Raw genomic sequence first — 17,108 nt, forward strand, 5'->3', positions numbered from 1 at the left:
GAACTAGAGCCACCATCCTGTTGACTCCCAGGATAGAAATAGCCAAGACCTAGGGAAAAGAGTAGGGGGTCAAAAAACAAAGAGGAGAGGGGAAGGGAGTAGAGGTGTCAAAAAACAAAGAGGAGAGGGGAAGGGAGTAGAGGTGTCCATGGCAACCAAGGAGATGAGACCCAGAGCCTGGAATAAAGGAGTTTCCCCAATCCTGCTAGGCATCTCTCACTGCCTAGTTGCTCTCTTAGCCCTGATGATGTTCCACGTCTGTGGTAAAGTGAATTAGAGAGAACTGGCTTGACATCTAGTATGAAAAAAGTTTATCAAGGTTAGAGGATAGATGGAGATTAAGTCCAAAGTGTATAGTTAAGAATCATCCTTGAGCCTTTTGGCGATGGCAGAAGAGAGAAGCCTTAATAAGCCCCATGCTGTTTTAAAAATAATAGCTGACTTCAGTACACACTCAGCACATTACTTATATTAACGTACTAGCTCACGAAGTATGATGTGTATCCGGGTTCTCCAGAGAAACAACCAATAAGATATAGGTCTACATAGAAGGCACTTATTTTAAGAAACAGACTGACGTGATTTTGGGGACTGGCAGTTCTGTAACCCCTTAGCGTAGGACGATGGGCTGGAATCTCAGGCAACCTTGAGTCGGAAATCTGGAGAACAGGAAGGATTTCAGGGCTGTCGTCTTGAGCCAGAATTCTTTCTTTTCTGGGAAAACTCAGTTTTTGCTCTTCAGGCCTCCCAAGTGACTGGATGAGTCCCAATCCCATGAAAGAAGGTGATTTCTTTACTGAAAGTCACCTGATTATAGAGGTTCATCACGTCTGCAAAATACCTTCACAGCCACACCTAGATTGATTGTTTGATTAAAACACCGAGGCACCACTGCCTAGCAAGGCTGAGACCTGAAAGGTAATCCTCACAGGTAGATGCTGTTTTAAAGGTTACGAAAGTACCTTCTCAAGGTCTCCTGTTACTGGATGGAGCGGCCAAACAGTCTACTTAAGAACCCGCCTCTCAGCCCGGAAGCTTTGCTGCCTCCCCAGAACAGCAGAACTCTGGGGAAGGTTTTCCTCTGGGGTCTAGGAAATTATGGGGTAGAGAAGTTACGGTCAACTGACGGAGCAGGGTGCCCAGCTGCAATTTTTAAAAGCTCTTTTTGTCCTTTTTGGGTCACGGCGACCCTACAGGGTAAAATAAGCCCTGTCAGGAGAGACATTTTCTTATCTTTCCCTTCTCTCTTCTCCCCGTCAAGCGCCGCATCTCTTCCCCACCCTGCTTGCTTTAATTTCCTTTGCTGTTTCCCTCCTCTTTCCATCTTTATAGCCTTCCTAAAAGTTACTTCTTCCTGAAAAAGGAAATCTGAGGGACACCCCGGTGGCCCAGTTGGTTGAGCATCCGACGAGGTTTCCGGCTCTGGTGATGATTTCCGGGTCCTGGGAATGAGCCCCAGGTCAGTTCCTGTTGGGGGGAGGGGTGAGATTCTTTACCCTTCCCTCTGTACCCTCAGCCTGTGCTTGCTCACGTGTGTGTGCACTCTCTCTAAAATATATCTTTCTAAAAAATGAAAAAGGGAGAAAATAGGGGATTGGGTTTAAAAAAAAAAAAAACTTCCTATCTGTATCTGTAATGAGGAGGAAAATGGAAATTCTTAACTCCCTCCAAAAGGCAACCTCTGATTTCTTCTAGTCACTAAAGCAGTGGTTCTCAAACTGCTGCACAGTGGAATCCCATCTTCTCTATAAAAATGCTGCTGCCTGGATTGCAAGCCAACATCTCTGGCGTGGAACCCTCGTGCTAGAGCTGGTTAAGAATCGCCAGGTGATGCCAATGAGCAGCCCAGTCCGAGAACCAGAATTAGAAAATACTGGCTGAGACCCATCCCTGGTGATGGGAAGTCACAAGAGTAGTTGCCTCTGGGGGAGGACATGGGGTCAGAAGGACAGGGAAGGAAACTGGGGTATTTGGTACCTTGTTCTAGGTGGTGGTTACCTCAGATTTTTGTTTTCTGTATTCTTTAGTGTATATTTTTGATACCCCATGTTTTAAAAAATCACTACATTCATACAGACACACATGATCTGTGGTTCCCTCCCCTGGGCTATTGGATTTGTGTGGTCTGGGGTGTGGCCGGGGCAAGGATGTGGAAAGCTTCCCAACTGATTCTAGTGCCCACTGTGGGGGAAGCCGGGGCTGTCGGGAGAGGCTGACCAGCAGCTTTGTCTCCACAGACCAGAAGTACTTTATCTGTAGGACAGAATTGGAGAATCTTGGGCTTCTCTTTCCCTCGATTCTATATTAACAGTGACCCTGTTGGTCACATATTTTCAAGTACACTATACAGCCTCTTATGTACAGTCCCAGAAGCCTAAAGGTTCTCAAAACTAATTTTTCAGTGAGGTCGCATCACAGCATTTGGCAATAAAAGCTGATCTGCACTCTTAGAAGGCCAAAGACCTATCACTGGCTTCAAAAAGTCCTCTAAGTTTCCCTTCAGAAATACTAATTTTGGGGATGCCTGGGTGGCTCAGTTGGTTAAGCATCTGCCTTCAGCTAGGGTCATGATCCTGGGGTCCTGGGATGGAGCCCCACATTGGGCTTCCTGCTCAGCAGGGAGCCCGCTTCTCCCTCTGATGCTCCCCCTGCGGGTGTGTGCGCACCCGCTCATAAATCTTTAAAAAAATGAAAAACTCATGTTTAGGGTATTGCTTTTTTCCCCACTTATGGGTATTACTGAATATAGGAAACTTATAAACTTCTAGTTCTGATAAATTTAATCTCAAAACCATCTGGCTCAAGGGTTTCAGGTAAAAGACTGTGAACCTATAGTTTCTTTACATTATTCACATTTTTTCTCTCAGAGGGTCTACTCTCCTCTAGGGCAGTAGCCTACCTCAGGGGCAGTCCATTTTCCAGTTGTCTCTTGGCTTGATTTATGCTAACAGCATGACTTTATCTCAGCAGGAACCAACTCCATCTTACCCACCATTGCATCCCTGTGCCTGGTGCAGAGCCTGGCACGGTGAGGTCCTGATAAGTGTATGTTGAAGGAATACTGGAGTCTGCTGTGTGTTGGTTTCTCTAGTTCACTCTGAGAAGGTGGCCTTTTCCGATCTTTTCCCTAAATTCTGGTAGAATCATACTTTGACCTTTGTTTAATTATATCCAAATTGCAAAAGGATTATGTTCTAAGAGGCAGTCAGTCATTTGAAGATAAGGATTTTTTTTTTCCTCAAGTTTTTATTTAAATTCCATCTAGTTAACATACAGCACAGTATCAGTTTCAGGTGTAGAACTTACCGATTCACCACTTCCTGTGGTGCACATAGGTGCTCTCCCTAATACCCATTATTTATCTAGCCCATCCCCGACCCACCTCCCCTCCATCAACCCTCAGTTCTCTATCATTTAGAGTCTGTTTCTTGACTTGCCCCTTCCCCCACCCCATGTTCATTTTTTGTGGAAATAATGTTTTAAAGAATAGATTGATGGGCACCTGGGTGGCTCAGGCAGGATCCCACTCTTGATTGTGGCTCAGGTCATGACCTCAGGGTCGTAGAATTGAGTCCCACTTCAGGCTACCACTCAGCAGGGAGTTTGCGTGAGATTCTTTCCCTGTACCACTCCCCCAGCTCACATGCGCTTGCTGAAATCCATTAAAAAAAAAAAAAAAAGGTGGATTGATTCCTACAGTAGGTGAGAGAAGCCTGCATAATCCAAAAGTGCTTTTGCAAATAAACCAACAGTATTAGCTATATAGTCTTACTGATAATAATTTGTGCTCTCCCGCCCTCTCCTCCCCTGCATTGTAATCACAGGCATGCTTCCTCTGCTAGTTTTCAGGCAGACTTAGAATCAAGAAGTTCCTCATCATGCTGTTCTCAGGGTTCAGGTGGAAGGAAATTAAAAGCCCCAGATGTAATTCTAGTGTTCACTAAGTGTCCTTTCAACTCCTTTGGTCCTATGAGCCATGGGGACCTAGTGAACTGGAGTCAAACAAAGACCCAGTGGAGAGGCTGGCCCAAAGTACGGCATCTGACTCTGTTTGGCTGGAGGAGAATGTGGCAGGAAGTGAATTTTGAGAGAAGCAAGGGGCTAAAACCTCATAAGCCATGACAAGAAGCTTGGGCTTACTCTTTGACATGCACACCTTTGGAGTGTAGATAAATGGTCTAGTATCAAAATCCCTCTGCAACTAAGCCGTTCAGCATGTCTGGCCAGGGAGCAACACCTTCAGAGTGTTGAAGGTGCTCCTACAATCCCCGCTGCTGTTGTCAGGTTGCTTAAGAACTCTGCCAAGTGGTTATCTGTGCCACTTGGCGCTGTCTCCAGGCCTTGGCACTTGCAGGAGCCGCTTCCTGAAAACCAGAAGCCTGGTTTGGCATGGGATGCCCTGAGGTTGAACTAAGAAAAGATTTCTTCTCGTGGTCTCTGCAGATGGCTACTGGGCAGTACTGGGAGCCAGAGAGGATACCTCTTGAGGACCTGCGTACAAGGTCACCTTCCCACAGCCCCGGACACCTTCCAGCCACTAAATAATGGAGTATATATGGGGGCAGGGGCTGCACAATTAGATGCCTAAGATAACTGGAGACACGGGATTTAAGTTTAGGTGAAGAGGGGCACCTGGGTGGCTCAGTTAAGCTGCTGCCATTGGCTCAGATCATGATCTCAGGGTCTTGGGATCAAGTCCCAGATCAGGCTCTCTGCTCAGCAGGGAGTCGGCTTCTCCCACTGCCCCTCCCCACCCCTCATGTGAGTGCTCTCTCAAATTTTTTAATTTTTTAAAAATTTTATAAAAAACTTAAGTGGAGTTAGCAGTCTTCCTCAAATATTTTCCAGGGGTTAACTGGGAATCCATAGAAATAAAACCTATACCTTCGTGGGGTTTCTTTTTTCTTCCAAATTGAAAAGTTTAGCTATTTGGAGGGCAATATTCTTTGCATCATGGCTTTTTCCTGTACTAATTCATAATACTGGTTTTCATGGACTTCTGACATTCTAAAACTAAACCAAGAATTTAACTTCTTAGTAAAAAAAAAAATAGTTTGGAGAGTAGGAAGACTCCTTTGCAGAGATTGTCAAAACCTACATTTTTTCCTTATTTAAAAAAAGCTAATATACTATTAGAAGTGGTGTTTCTTTCTCTTGAATCTAGGATCTGCTTTGATTTTGTTAAATTGGGTCTCATTTTATCAAACTGATCTGTAGACTTCCTCAGGTGCATGATAAGTCAGGCCATCTTCTACTACTGATTTCCAGAAGAAACAAAAATGAACCAAAAAGAAAATCTGCCCCATTACTAAATTTGTGCTCTTGACACCTGTAGTTGTTACTACTGTAAAAACGGGGGGTTAAACTGTTAGTTTGACAACCTACAAAGCTTTTTATCACAGAAAGCAAGAAAAATCAATGCTGAATTACCTCAGGAATATTATTGATGACCTAAATGTCATTTTCTGTTTTTATTACTTTTCATTGTATTTAACTTGTAATTCAAACCTCTTTCTAATTAATTTGGTTTGGCTCGGTTGGAAATAGAAAAAGCTAACTATCTAATAGGTGACACATGTCGCAGAGAAACCTTACAACATCCCCATTTCCCCCAGATCAATCAACCATGAAACAACTTGCCAAACTTGTGTTTTCCTAGCAAATTTTTAAGAAATACAATAAAATTAAATTTGTCTAGTCCAAAGAAACGGAGAGAAACATGAAGGCACAAGAGTGACCCCCGAAAGCCCAGCTTTATCTAGCTGTGATCTCTCTCCTAGTTGTTAAAATATCCTGAAGCACTCGATCATGTTGCCTTTTAATTTTAGAGCCATGTGTTCGATTAGCAGAGTGCACATGTTCCTGATTTGAACTTCTGGTTCCCCGGCTGTTAACCAGAACTCTCGGCTGGCTCGGACAAGGTCTCGAGCAGGTCAAAGGCCTAGAGCCTACATCTTGGTTAGATCTTACCCGCATGGAAGCCAGAAGCCTGGGTCAGGGCAGCCATGCCTAGGACAGCCCCTGATTAAATTAGGCCTCCATTTATCGACTACGCAGAGAGTACACTTAACCTTTCAACTCGAGAGTTTCCATGTATCTTTATTTCCAAACAAGGTGTGTTTTCCTGCCAGAGTCTTAGTCCAGCAGCAATGAAGTGTAACATGCACCTTTTCCTGATTTCATCTACCCCCAGATTGAAAGAACAATAATAGCATGTAAGATGTACCCTGGGAAGTACCCAATCTGTTTTCCAAGTTTATAAGTAGGATATTTTGACACTTATGGAAAGCTATAGTTGTCTACCCTTTCATTTTTTATAGGAGTTTAATAGTTTCCTTTGGCTTCCTTATTTTCTCATTTCAGTAGATGAACACTGTTTTGTCAATTAATAGATGGATCCATATCCTGAAAATCCATATGTGGCAAGAGCAAGAAACTACTTTCAGAAATTGATTTCTTTTAACTCCCCAAAGTATTTAGCTTCAATATTACTTTGAAACATTTCATTTCTTCAAAATGCATTGTCCATTCGCTATGAAATACCCATTAAACTTCTAATGAGACAGATTAAATAATAGTTTTAGAATAGGTTTGGGTTCCTCCATCACCGACTGCCCAGTTCTGTCGACTCACTTTCTCCTGAGGAGTCTCTGATCCCTCTGGCTGCTAGGACAGATCTGATGTCTGCCAGGGTCCTCCATCATGCCCTTGTCAGTTGACACCACAGCACAGCAGTGGTGAGGAGGGCACTAAGGCTTGAGGGATGGTGTAGAGGCACTAGAAGGGACTCTGACTCCTTGTTCATTCATTGATTCTCTAGGTCCTCATTGAGTGTCTCCTTTACTCCAAGCACAGGGAGTTGGGTGAAGTAGGGGGTGAAAAGTCCCTCTCGGAACTTTCTAAATTCTTCAGCATCCGTGTCCTTGTCCTATGTCAGAACAAGGTTATCCATAACTACATGGTGTAGCCTTCAAGATAAAATTATTCTTAGTGTTGGGGCGCCTGGGTGGCTCAGTGGGTTAAGCCGCTGCCTTCGGCTCGGGTCGTGGTCTCAGGGTCCTGGGATCGAGCCCCGCATCGGGCTCTCTGCTCAGTGGGGAGCCTGCTTCCTCCTCTCTCTCTGCCTGCCTCTCTGCCTGCTTGTGATCTCTCTCTGTCAAATAAATAAATACAAATCTTTAAAAAAAAAATTATTCTTAGTCTTAAAAGGATTGGTTTTCCTGTCATTACATTGTTTCTGCAGAATGCTTGTTCGGTTAAGTACACTCCTTTCATGTGACATCTACAAATCCCAGCCCAGAATGCAGGTTCAAAGTGGGGAAAGGCAGCAAAGAGCCTTTAGGAGGAATAGTCTTTCCTCAAATAAAAGAAAGGTAAAATGAACTCATTTTAATTACTTGAAAGTGGTTGCCAATCACCCCAACATAGTATAGCTCTTTTTTCCCTCGTTAGTATGAAATCTAAATCTTAAGCCATTTTGGACCTTTTCTAAAACGTGAGGTTGTTTTGCCAATTCACTTTCATTTGGAAATAAGTTTTAAATTTCCTATTACATTTATAAACTTATAATTTCAAAACTGCTTCATGCTTTGCTCTTACCTTTTTATCTCCATTTTGATGCCAAACTTCTGATCTTGAGGTTCTAGCATTTTAAAGGTTATTCTGAATTTGATATTTACCAGGAGAAAAAAATCACAGATCTTTATTGTTAGGCTCATTTTTTGGTGTTTAATTTACTGAATATTTGATAAGTGAATCAGTAAAATGTACTGAACCCTAAGTGTGAACACAGTACAAATATCATAACTGTGGCTAAAACTAGTGATGGGGGGAAAATGTACTTGAATTCTTATAATTTTCTGTTTCTAAATTCCCTATACTTTCACAACCAGTGAAACTTACTTATTCACTTCTCACTTTTTGTTGAACAGCCCTTCTTGAGCTACTGTTTGTTTTGTTTTTAATTTTATTTAATTTAGTTAGAGCTATTTGAAAATACTAGTTCATTCCCTCTTTCCACCCTTGGTTTTTTTCCCCCAGAAACCTGATACTCAATATTCTATATTTAAGGACTGCCAGTTTGTAAGATTATTTATTTATTTATTTATTTGACAGAGAGAGAGAGAGAGAGAGAGAGGTCACAAGTAGGCAGAGAGGCAGGCAGAGAGAGAGGGGGAAGCAGGCTCCCCGCCAAGTGGAGAGCCTGATGCGGGGCTCGATCCCAGGACCCTGAGACCATGACCTGAGCTCAAGGCAGAGGCTTAACCCACTGAGCCACCCAGGTGCCCCAAGGACTGCCAGTTTGTAACTACCAAGACCATACACTAGTTCAGACACCTAGTCAACATTCAGAAAACATTTATTGAGCACCGAACAATAGGTGTAAATCTTAAGATTTTTTTTTTTAAGGTGACTGAAAGAGGATGGCTTGATGATCCACCTGATTGTACTAGGGAGGCCTCTTGACGACGTCTTTCCAGGCCTTCAGTGGCCTGATTTTTAGAGTGTTTCAGCCTCTTGTGGAGAGAATGCCAGGGACCATAATTCTGAATACCACCGACCTAGCTGGACAGAGTGTAAGACCCCTCCCACTCTTCCATGTGCTTGTTCTGCGGGGGTTGGTTTTTTCACAGTCCACTTTGCCTAGCCTCATACCCAGTCCTATTAGGAAGCTGAAGCCACTGACCCGCAGATGTCTTAGACTGAGGCGGGCATAGGAATGAGAGTCCCCTGGGGCCAGCTCAGGAGCAGCTTGAAGTAGAGAAGTAGAGGCTCAGTGTCTGAATGTTTCATTGAGTCTGAAACTGCTTTTTGTGCTTGTTTCCCTTTTCCTCGCCCAGCTTACCCACTTTTCCTTCTGTTTTGCCTTTAAAATATTTTAATGAGCCTCCTTTCCACCTTCATAGCCTCTGCAGTCGTTTTCTTCCTCTTCTTGTGCTTATCCCAGAGAAAGTGTCTATGAGACTTGATTGTGGAATGTTTCTGAGAATTAATCAATAACACCTTGAGGTCTTCCAGCTTAATTTGTATGTATTTATCTTGGAATATAGTACACCTCTTTCTAGCATGCAATCTTGTAGTTGTTTGGATGTTGGCAGGTTTTCGGGGTGGGAGGGGAAGAAGTTATATTTTTAGCTATGGTGATTCACTTCTTAAGTGGTGTACAGTGTAGTCTGTCCTCCAGTTGATTTACTGCATATGGAATCAACTCTAAGTACACTCTACAATTTCAGTGGTTTACAAAACCAATAAAAATATAAAATGCCGAAATAAATATTTAAGATTCCTTTTCTGCATTGCACTAAGGATACGATGAAAATAAATTTTAAAAGAAAGAATTTGCACTTGAGGAATTCAGGTAAAGTCATGAAGCTATAATTAAAAACAGTTGTAGGGGCCAAGTAAAATTTGGAGGAGATAATTAAATTTTACTATTCGTCTTATTTTTATCTTCTATTCAATTTAAACAAAGCCAATCTTGATGGACTATAAAATACACCATATGTTATCATTTCAAAATAAAGTTCTGTGTTTGGCGTGTTTGCCGTGTGGCTGTATGCCACCCCTCCCTGCATCCGAATCCTCCTCGACACGGCTACCAATACACTCAAGTCCCATGTGATGACCCTTCACACTCTCTGATTTTTAGATGCAACTCCGACCTGACTCCTCCCCCACAGACATGCACTAGCTGGGACCATCGTCGTCTTCTCTTACAAATGAGCCAGACCCCTTCATTAGAGGCCATCTCACAACCCACTCTACTGAAGTTCATGGTTCCTTCAGTGTTAAAATATCACTCCCTATAGAAAGCCTTTCCCAGAGACTGGCCCAAAGCAGGAACTCCGTGGTTCCCGAACTTGGCTACACATCAGAATTAATGGAGATACTTTTTTAAAATACAGATCCCTGGGACACCTGCGTGGCTTAGTCAGTTGAACACCAGCTCTTGGTTTCAGTTCAGGGCATGATCTCGTGGGCAGTGAACTAGAGCCCTGCATCACGCTCCACACCCATCGGGGAGTCTGCTTGAGATTAGCTCCCTTTGCCTCTCCCCCTGTTCATGTACACTTGCATGTGTGCACTCTAAAATTCTTAAAAATATACAGATTCCCCCAAAAAAAGTTGTTTAAAAAAAAAAAAACAGACCCCGGAAACCTCCTATACACCTACTAAATTGCAGTCTGGGTCTAAGATCTAGAAAGATGGGTTTTATCTGCCCCCCGCCCCCAGTCACTTCTGATACAACTATCTGGTATTCTCCATTGTCGTTCTGGGAACCACTGGCATTATGGAAAGAGCTACTGGTTTGGGAGTCTGTTGGACCCAAGTTCAAATCTTAGCATCTGTTCTTACTAGCTACCCACCTTATTAGACCTTGGGCCTCCGGTCCAGCAGACTGCAAAATTCCAGTCTCTTTACCAAAGTACTTGAGAGGGGAAGGATGCTACATAAGAAATCACCAAAGTAAGTTGGTATATAGGATAGTTGGACTATCATAATCTGAAGGTGGTCCAGTGAGACAGACTGCTTTCCTGAGCGGCATATGGTAGCTGGTCTCATTTATGTTTTGGTCCTGCTGTACTGGCTATCAGCAGCATTCCTTACTCCCCTCTCTCAAAGTGTAAACAAGTTTTGTCTTTGATCCAGAACTCTCACAGTCATTTGTGCTTCGAATGATTCCAAATGGAGAGTGAGTCTTCATTTCCTATACATTAAAGCACTTCACCACATAGTGAGTTAGGACAGAGGGCTCCGTGTGCCAATTTGAGACCTGAGATTTCAGTGTCAATTAAAGATTTTTCTCATTCAGAAGAGACTCCTGTAGTCTTAGAAGGGACTTCAGAAACCATCTCCTATAGCCCACTTACATCTGAGTTCATGCTAACAAATGCTTGGATCAGAAAAATCCTACTAGCCCCCCAAGAGGAGTTGGGAAACACAGTTGAAGAGTAATCCAAAATTATAAGACATGTTAAATTGTTTTAAACTGTTGGTTTAGCCAATGGCTACAATGATCTACGGTATAATTAATTACTGTACTTAGAATCCTATAAAACAGGATTAAACAGGTGGATTCCTTTACAAGCTCCCACATCTAGACACCCTTCCACCCCTAACTTCCCTCTGTAGCTTTTGAAAAGGAATCTTCCTCCTTGGCATCTGGGAGGCCTCAATTGATGAAGCATCCACTGTTTCGTCTCAGATCATGATCTCAGGGTTGTGTGACTGAGCTCTGCATTGGGCTTTATGCTCAGCATGGAGTCTGCTCGAGATTCTCTCTCCCCCGACCCCCCTCTCTCTCCTCCTCTCCCTACTCCCACATACACTCTGAACTAGATAAAATTTTTGAGAAGATTTTCCCCACCTCCTGCAAGTTGGTTTATGAGCCGTGAACAACCTTGAAGATTTAGAGTTATAATTAACTCCATTTGCCAAAGCAAGAAGGAAAATGTATTTGTTGCTCATTAAGTACTTGATCTGGATTCTGGAACAGTGATTTTATATAGATGAATTCTGTGTATAACCTCATATTAATCTTTATAATCATCCTGAGAGTAGATGCTCTTTGACTCAAAAGAGAACTAAGGCCTGCTCAGACTCCAAACCAGTAAGTGTCTGAGCTAGGAATCCAGTGTAGGTCAGTTAATGGCATTAGACTAGGATTTAGGATGAGGTTCCTAAAATTTTGAATTAAACATCAAAACTATGAACTTTGGACTTCTGTAAAATGTCACATAGTTTCAGAAAATTCAAAGAGTCCCTGAAACCCATGTTAATAGTATGAATCTCTAGGTCTTACTTGATAGTAAAGATTGCTCAATAATTATAAGCCAAACAATTTTTTCATGTACTTCACATCTTCACATCTAAAATGGTAGAGTAGGAAGGAATAGTCTAGTAAATGGTACCTGTATTCTTTTGGGTTTAAGTGTAGGTTACAACTGGGAGTTCAGGTTCTTTTTGAGTACGCAGAACCCCCCCCCCCTCCCGCCAACATACACACACACATACACTTTTTTTTAAGACTCTGTTTTGTTTGTTGTTTGGAAGGTGTACTCTAGCACTCATTTTTGCTTAGAGAAATAAGAGTAGTAGGGTTGACTGGGTGGCTCAATCAGTTAAGCATCTGCCTTCAGCTCAGGTCATAATCTCAAGGTCCTGGGGTCAAGCGCCATGTTGGGCCATCTGCTCAGTGGGGAGTCTGCTTCTCCTTCTTTGTGCACCCATGCACTCTCTCTAGTAAATCATCTTAAAAAAAAATAGTAATAGAATTAAGAAATATTAGGCCCAAGAGGGACTTTATAGATCATCTAGTATAGCCTTCTTTACAGATGAGAAAAAAGGACCTCTAAAGTCTGAGACTTATCCAGAGTCACACAAGCAGTTAGAGTCGGGGTCAGGCCTGGGGTCCGGGACTTCAGATACTTATTCAGCACTTTTCCTAATATACTAATAGTTTAAGGAAATAGTCTAAAAACAATAGGTAGGTACCCCGTTTACATTTTGAGTCCATGGCTCTTCAGACAACTGGAACATGTTCTTGCTTGGTTGAAAATGAAATAATAATGAGAGAGCATACGTCCTCATTTCAGCCCTATGAAAATGCCAAAAGCAGCTGGAATACATAACCAAGAATCGTGATGCCACAATGAGATTGGGAACACTGACATGTCAGACGGAACTGTAGTCTGGACTGTCAGAAGCTCGGCAATCCTTACTCAGAGGGGTAATTCCTTTGTCTTCATCCATGAATGTTTATCATCACCAAACTGTATGCTGGGCCCTGTGCTTGAGCCCAGGAACACAGGGATACATAAGATCTAGTCTTCACAGCAATCTCAAGTGGGCGCTGGAGGAGTCAGCAGACAAATCCAGGCTGTGGGCCTGCCGCATCTTACATAGTGGGAGGGTGAGGGAGGGGGACCCCACTGACCACCATCCGAGGTTCCAGATGGATGGAAACCATCAAGTGTCCTGGAGACAGTCCTCCTCAGAAACCTGGCTTCTTGGGGTGCCCGGGTGGCTCAGTGGGTTAAGCCTCTGCCTTCAGCTCAAGTCATGATCTCAGGGTCCTGGAATCAAGCCCTGCATGGGGCTCTCTGCTTTGGCAAGGAGCCTGCTCCCCGCTCTCTTTCTGCCTGCCTCTCTGCCTACTTGTGATGTCTGTCAAAAAAAAAAAAAACAAAAACAAAAAAAAACCACGGCTTCTTACTCCTTCAAAAAGCTTTCTCCTCAGAGGAAACTATGTTAAGTTTGTGTTAGCAGAGGATTGGCCAGTGTATGTGGTTTTCCTTCCATAGGGATACCTCTTCCAGAAGTAATTATGGATCCCAACCAGACCAATGAAGAAACGGGAGCTTGTTTTCTTTTGCGAGGCAAATAAGTACCAACCCTGGCTTTTCAAGAGTGTCTCCAGTTATTTTAATGGACAGTGAAAGGTTCCCCGAATATAATTCTCATCACTGTCTATAGACCAAATACATAGAATGATAAATACCACTGAGAAAAGTTAGTGGTATGACAAAAACAAGCCGCATGGAGATTTGACTGTGCACACAAGGGGGTAGGTGGATGGGTGGGGTTATTCCATTATGTCAACAAAACTGATGACGAAGCGGCCATTTACTTTTTACAAGAGAAATGGATGAAAACTGCATTTTAATACCACTCATTCACTTCTAGCCAATCATCACTCTGTTAATAATTCAACATATTTGTTGTTGCTTCAGGATGATTCTGTCCTAAGCTGTGAAATGGTAATGACATTTTGAGGTTTTTGAGTATTATGATACTTTTAAGTCGCAAACAACTTGTAAGCCGGAAGGGTAAGAGATCATGAGAGCAAGCACATTCGTGCATGTGTTGATCTGAACTAATACATACAGGAGGGTTCCATCAGGGATTTCTCCATGCATTATAATGCAAATTGCAGTTTTAAACCAACCAAACTATTGATGGCTTTATTGAATGGAATAATTTATTACAGAAGTATTTTAGTCAGATGACATTTCATCATCAAATAACAGTAAACACAATAGCCATTTCCCATAAGACCATTCTCTTGAGCCAAGAGCTTAAAAAAGAAAATAAAACTTGCCTTGTTCCAAACACAGCATTGTACTAAACAGTTGTTTATTACACCATAAGAGAAAAGCGTCCTGCCAGCCAGACATGGCGGACCAAGAAAAACGTGCCATTGTGTCAGGTCATCCCAAGAAATATCCATTTTTCCCCCTCCTTTCCTAATGATGTTTGACAAGTGGAGATGAATTTTTAAAATCCACGTCTCTTTTATGCCATTCTTTGGGATAATACTATAAAATCTCTCCTCGGGTATTTGGAGTATTACAACATCAATGACCTGTCAGCAGCTGCATACGGTTCTTCTTTTTTAAGACCGTGTAAAGCTATGGTTAAATTCTAATTTTCTAAAATAGATTTAAGTATGGGGAGAGCCACAATTAGGTGCACTTTTCTTGCTAGAAATCAGACCACAAATTGGACCTCATACTTACAAAGATGAAGGAGGTCCGGCCGTACACCAACAGTTGAGCAAATTAATTGGAGCATGCAGATTTGTGTAAAAACATATGTTTCGATTGGGGAAGCCTTTTTTTTTTTTTTAATGCCATTTAAAAGTTTTTTGCAAGTTCCTGTGAATAATGTATACATTATCTAATTCCCCTCTCCCCCCCCAGAAGTCTTAAGATGAAACTCCTACATGCCAGCGGTCTGTAATTTAGGCATTTTTGTCAAAATGGGAATGCATCCTTCATACCTTTTCTCTCAATTAGTTGGTGACAACCCTTTTCACTTAGTAAGCCTCATAACATTTATTATTTTTAAATTGTTATGTGATTTTTTAAAATGTCGCCTTGTTTCAACAAGGCACAGACTTAGGAGCCAGAGCTGGAGCCTCTGAGCCTTGATTCATGTGAACATATAGTGAACATTTGGGAAATATAAGTTGGAATTTGCTGGAAAATGTGGATTAAAAATAACTCTCACATAAAGATTTAAGATAAAGTATGCAAAAATGCCTGGCAGTGTGCCTGGCACTTAGCTGGGAGTTTGGGGGGCCGGGGGGGTGCGGTGCGGGTGTCTCACTGTAGGGTTGAGGGTGGAGGTGGAGCTGAGGGAGCCCCGCGGAGGAGGATCGGTGACGGCTGCGTGTGGTGGTGGTGAGCTTGGACATCTCGGCGGTTGTGTCAGTTATTTCAAAGGGGGGGAAATCAGTCTAGAAAGCAGTACTTGCTTAAGGCAGTTGTGAAGAGCTTCACATTTAAATTTCTTGCCATATTCCTAGAATGCAACTTGGACAGTATACAAGTAAAAAAAGGAAATATCAAATATCACTGGTCTTTGTGCCCTTGTTTGCTTAAGAATATGTCTGCTCAAAATTTTTCTGTTACCCTTAGTATATTTGCTTTGCAGCAGTGAAGAAGCTCTCGTTCTGTGGCTAAAATCTCCACTCTTAAAGATTTGTTGGAATTTCGTTAGACCTCGTCTTAAATAATGCTGGAATGTTGAGTGCCCCCATCTCCTCCCCCCCTCCCTTTCCTTTTAGTTCTGTCTGGTAAGCTAAATCCCCCCTTCTCAACTTCTTCGTGTGCTTCACACCTCTCCTCCCCTCTATTTTTTCCTTCAGGCCCATAAGCATAATTGTTGTACCATGGAGACTCGTGTAGAGAGGCTGGAGGTCCTATAGACTTCATTTTCGAAACCAGTCCTATGCTGATTTCATAGCACTGCATGTGTGACTTTTTCCAACCAGAGTGAAACCATCAAGTACCGTTAAGTAGTACTCTGTTTGAGCCTCAAAGAGATGCGTTATCTTCCTGAATGATCTCAGGAAGTTGATTCCAAATGTCAGGCTTACTTGGCTTTCACACAGTTTCACCAAAAGGGGACCCTCTGACTCTTACTTTTGTGTATTTCTAAGAATGGTGTGAGTGACTTAACATTCATATGAAGGAAGTTCCAAGCTGTTGAACCAGCCTAGGGAAAATATCCGGATGTCAATCACAGAAGAGCTAAGGCTGTTCTCCTGTACTTGGTTTCCCATCATCGTAAAATTATGAATGTTGTAATTTGCCAAAAGAGGCCCTGAGCAGTGATGACCACTAATTTCAGTCCTCTTTCTGATGTTCTTCTGGACCCTGCTGTTAACCAAAGAGGAGCTTGGGTAGGCCACACACTTGAACCCACTAGGCTTTGGTGGTTTGTCTGAAATCAGATGATGACTGACCCTCTTGGAGTGCGGGACTCTGTAATCCAGCGAGTTCAGTAGCCATGTATTGGGGTGGGGGGTACCTTAGGACCTCCATAAGGCAAATGGACACAAAGGCCTATAAAGATACAAGTGAGACTGATACATTCACATGTATGGTTCAGCCCAAAGAAGGCCACTGACCACCACCTGAGCGGGTGATCAGACCTGGGACTGTCCTACACTCGGCACCTTGAAATCGGACTCCTTAGTGCCTGGCTCCTGGAGGAAAGGAACCAGTTCCCATTACCTTGCATAGACAACTAAATTGGAAGTTGAGCATCTCTAGGGAGCTCAAATATTTGTCACAGAAGAAATTGGGGATTATGCCATAATTCTTGACCCTAAGATTTATTGTAAGTGAGAAACTGCTTGCCCAAAGTTTAATTTAACCTTCTATTTGTTAGGACCTGTTTGACCCCCTTTATAAATAACTAAACACATGGTTTCATGTACATCTGTGAAATTCCTTTCAGAATATTGGCTAATACTTTAGTAATTCTATCTAAAACCTCATCAAATTGAGATCAACAACACTAAACATGGAGACCTATAACCCATGTCGATATAATACAGAGCTCATTAATCCTGACATGCCCTAGGTTCCAGAGTTAGATGCTGACAGTGTTCTGAAAGCAAGAGAAAATTAAAGTGCAACAGATGAGTATTTCTGAGTTAGCATGCAGGTCCTTAATATTAAGTCGATTTCACGTTTAGTAAAAGCTCATGGCAACAAAGCTGAAAAATACATATTTTTAAAGTAGCCTTGTATTCCTTTAGTAAGTTAGGTTTTCATTCCTGTCAGTTTCCAGTCTTGTTGCCTAATGAATGATGG

The 17,108-nt window shown here is 42.5% G+C and overlaps 1 protein-coding gene across 3 annotated transcripts in view; it reads left to right on the forward strand.

The window, feature by feature from the left end:
• Positions 1 to 17,108, forward strand: part of CDIN1 (CDAN1 interacting nuclease 1) — a 219,400-nt gene that overhangs the window by 167,328 nt on the left and 34,964 nt on the right. The gene's annotated exons all lie outside the window — the stretch shown is intronic.

This window comes from Lutra lutra, chromosome 7 (genome assembly GCF_902655055.1).
Source record: "Lutra lutra chromosome 7, mLutLut1.2, whole genome shotgun sequence".
NCBI lineage: Eukaryota > Metazoa > Chordata > Mammalia > Carnivora > Mustelidae > Lutra > Lutra lutra.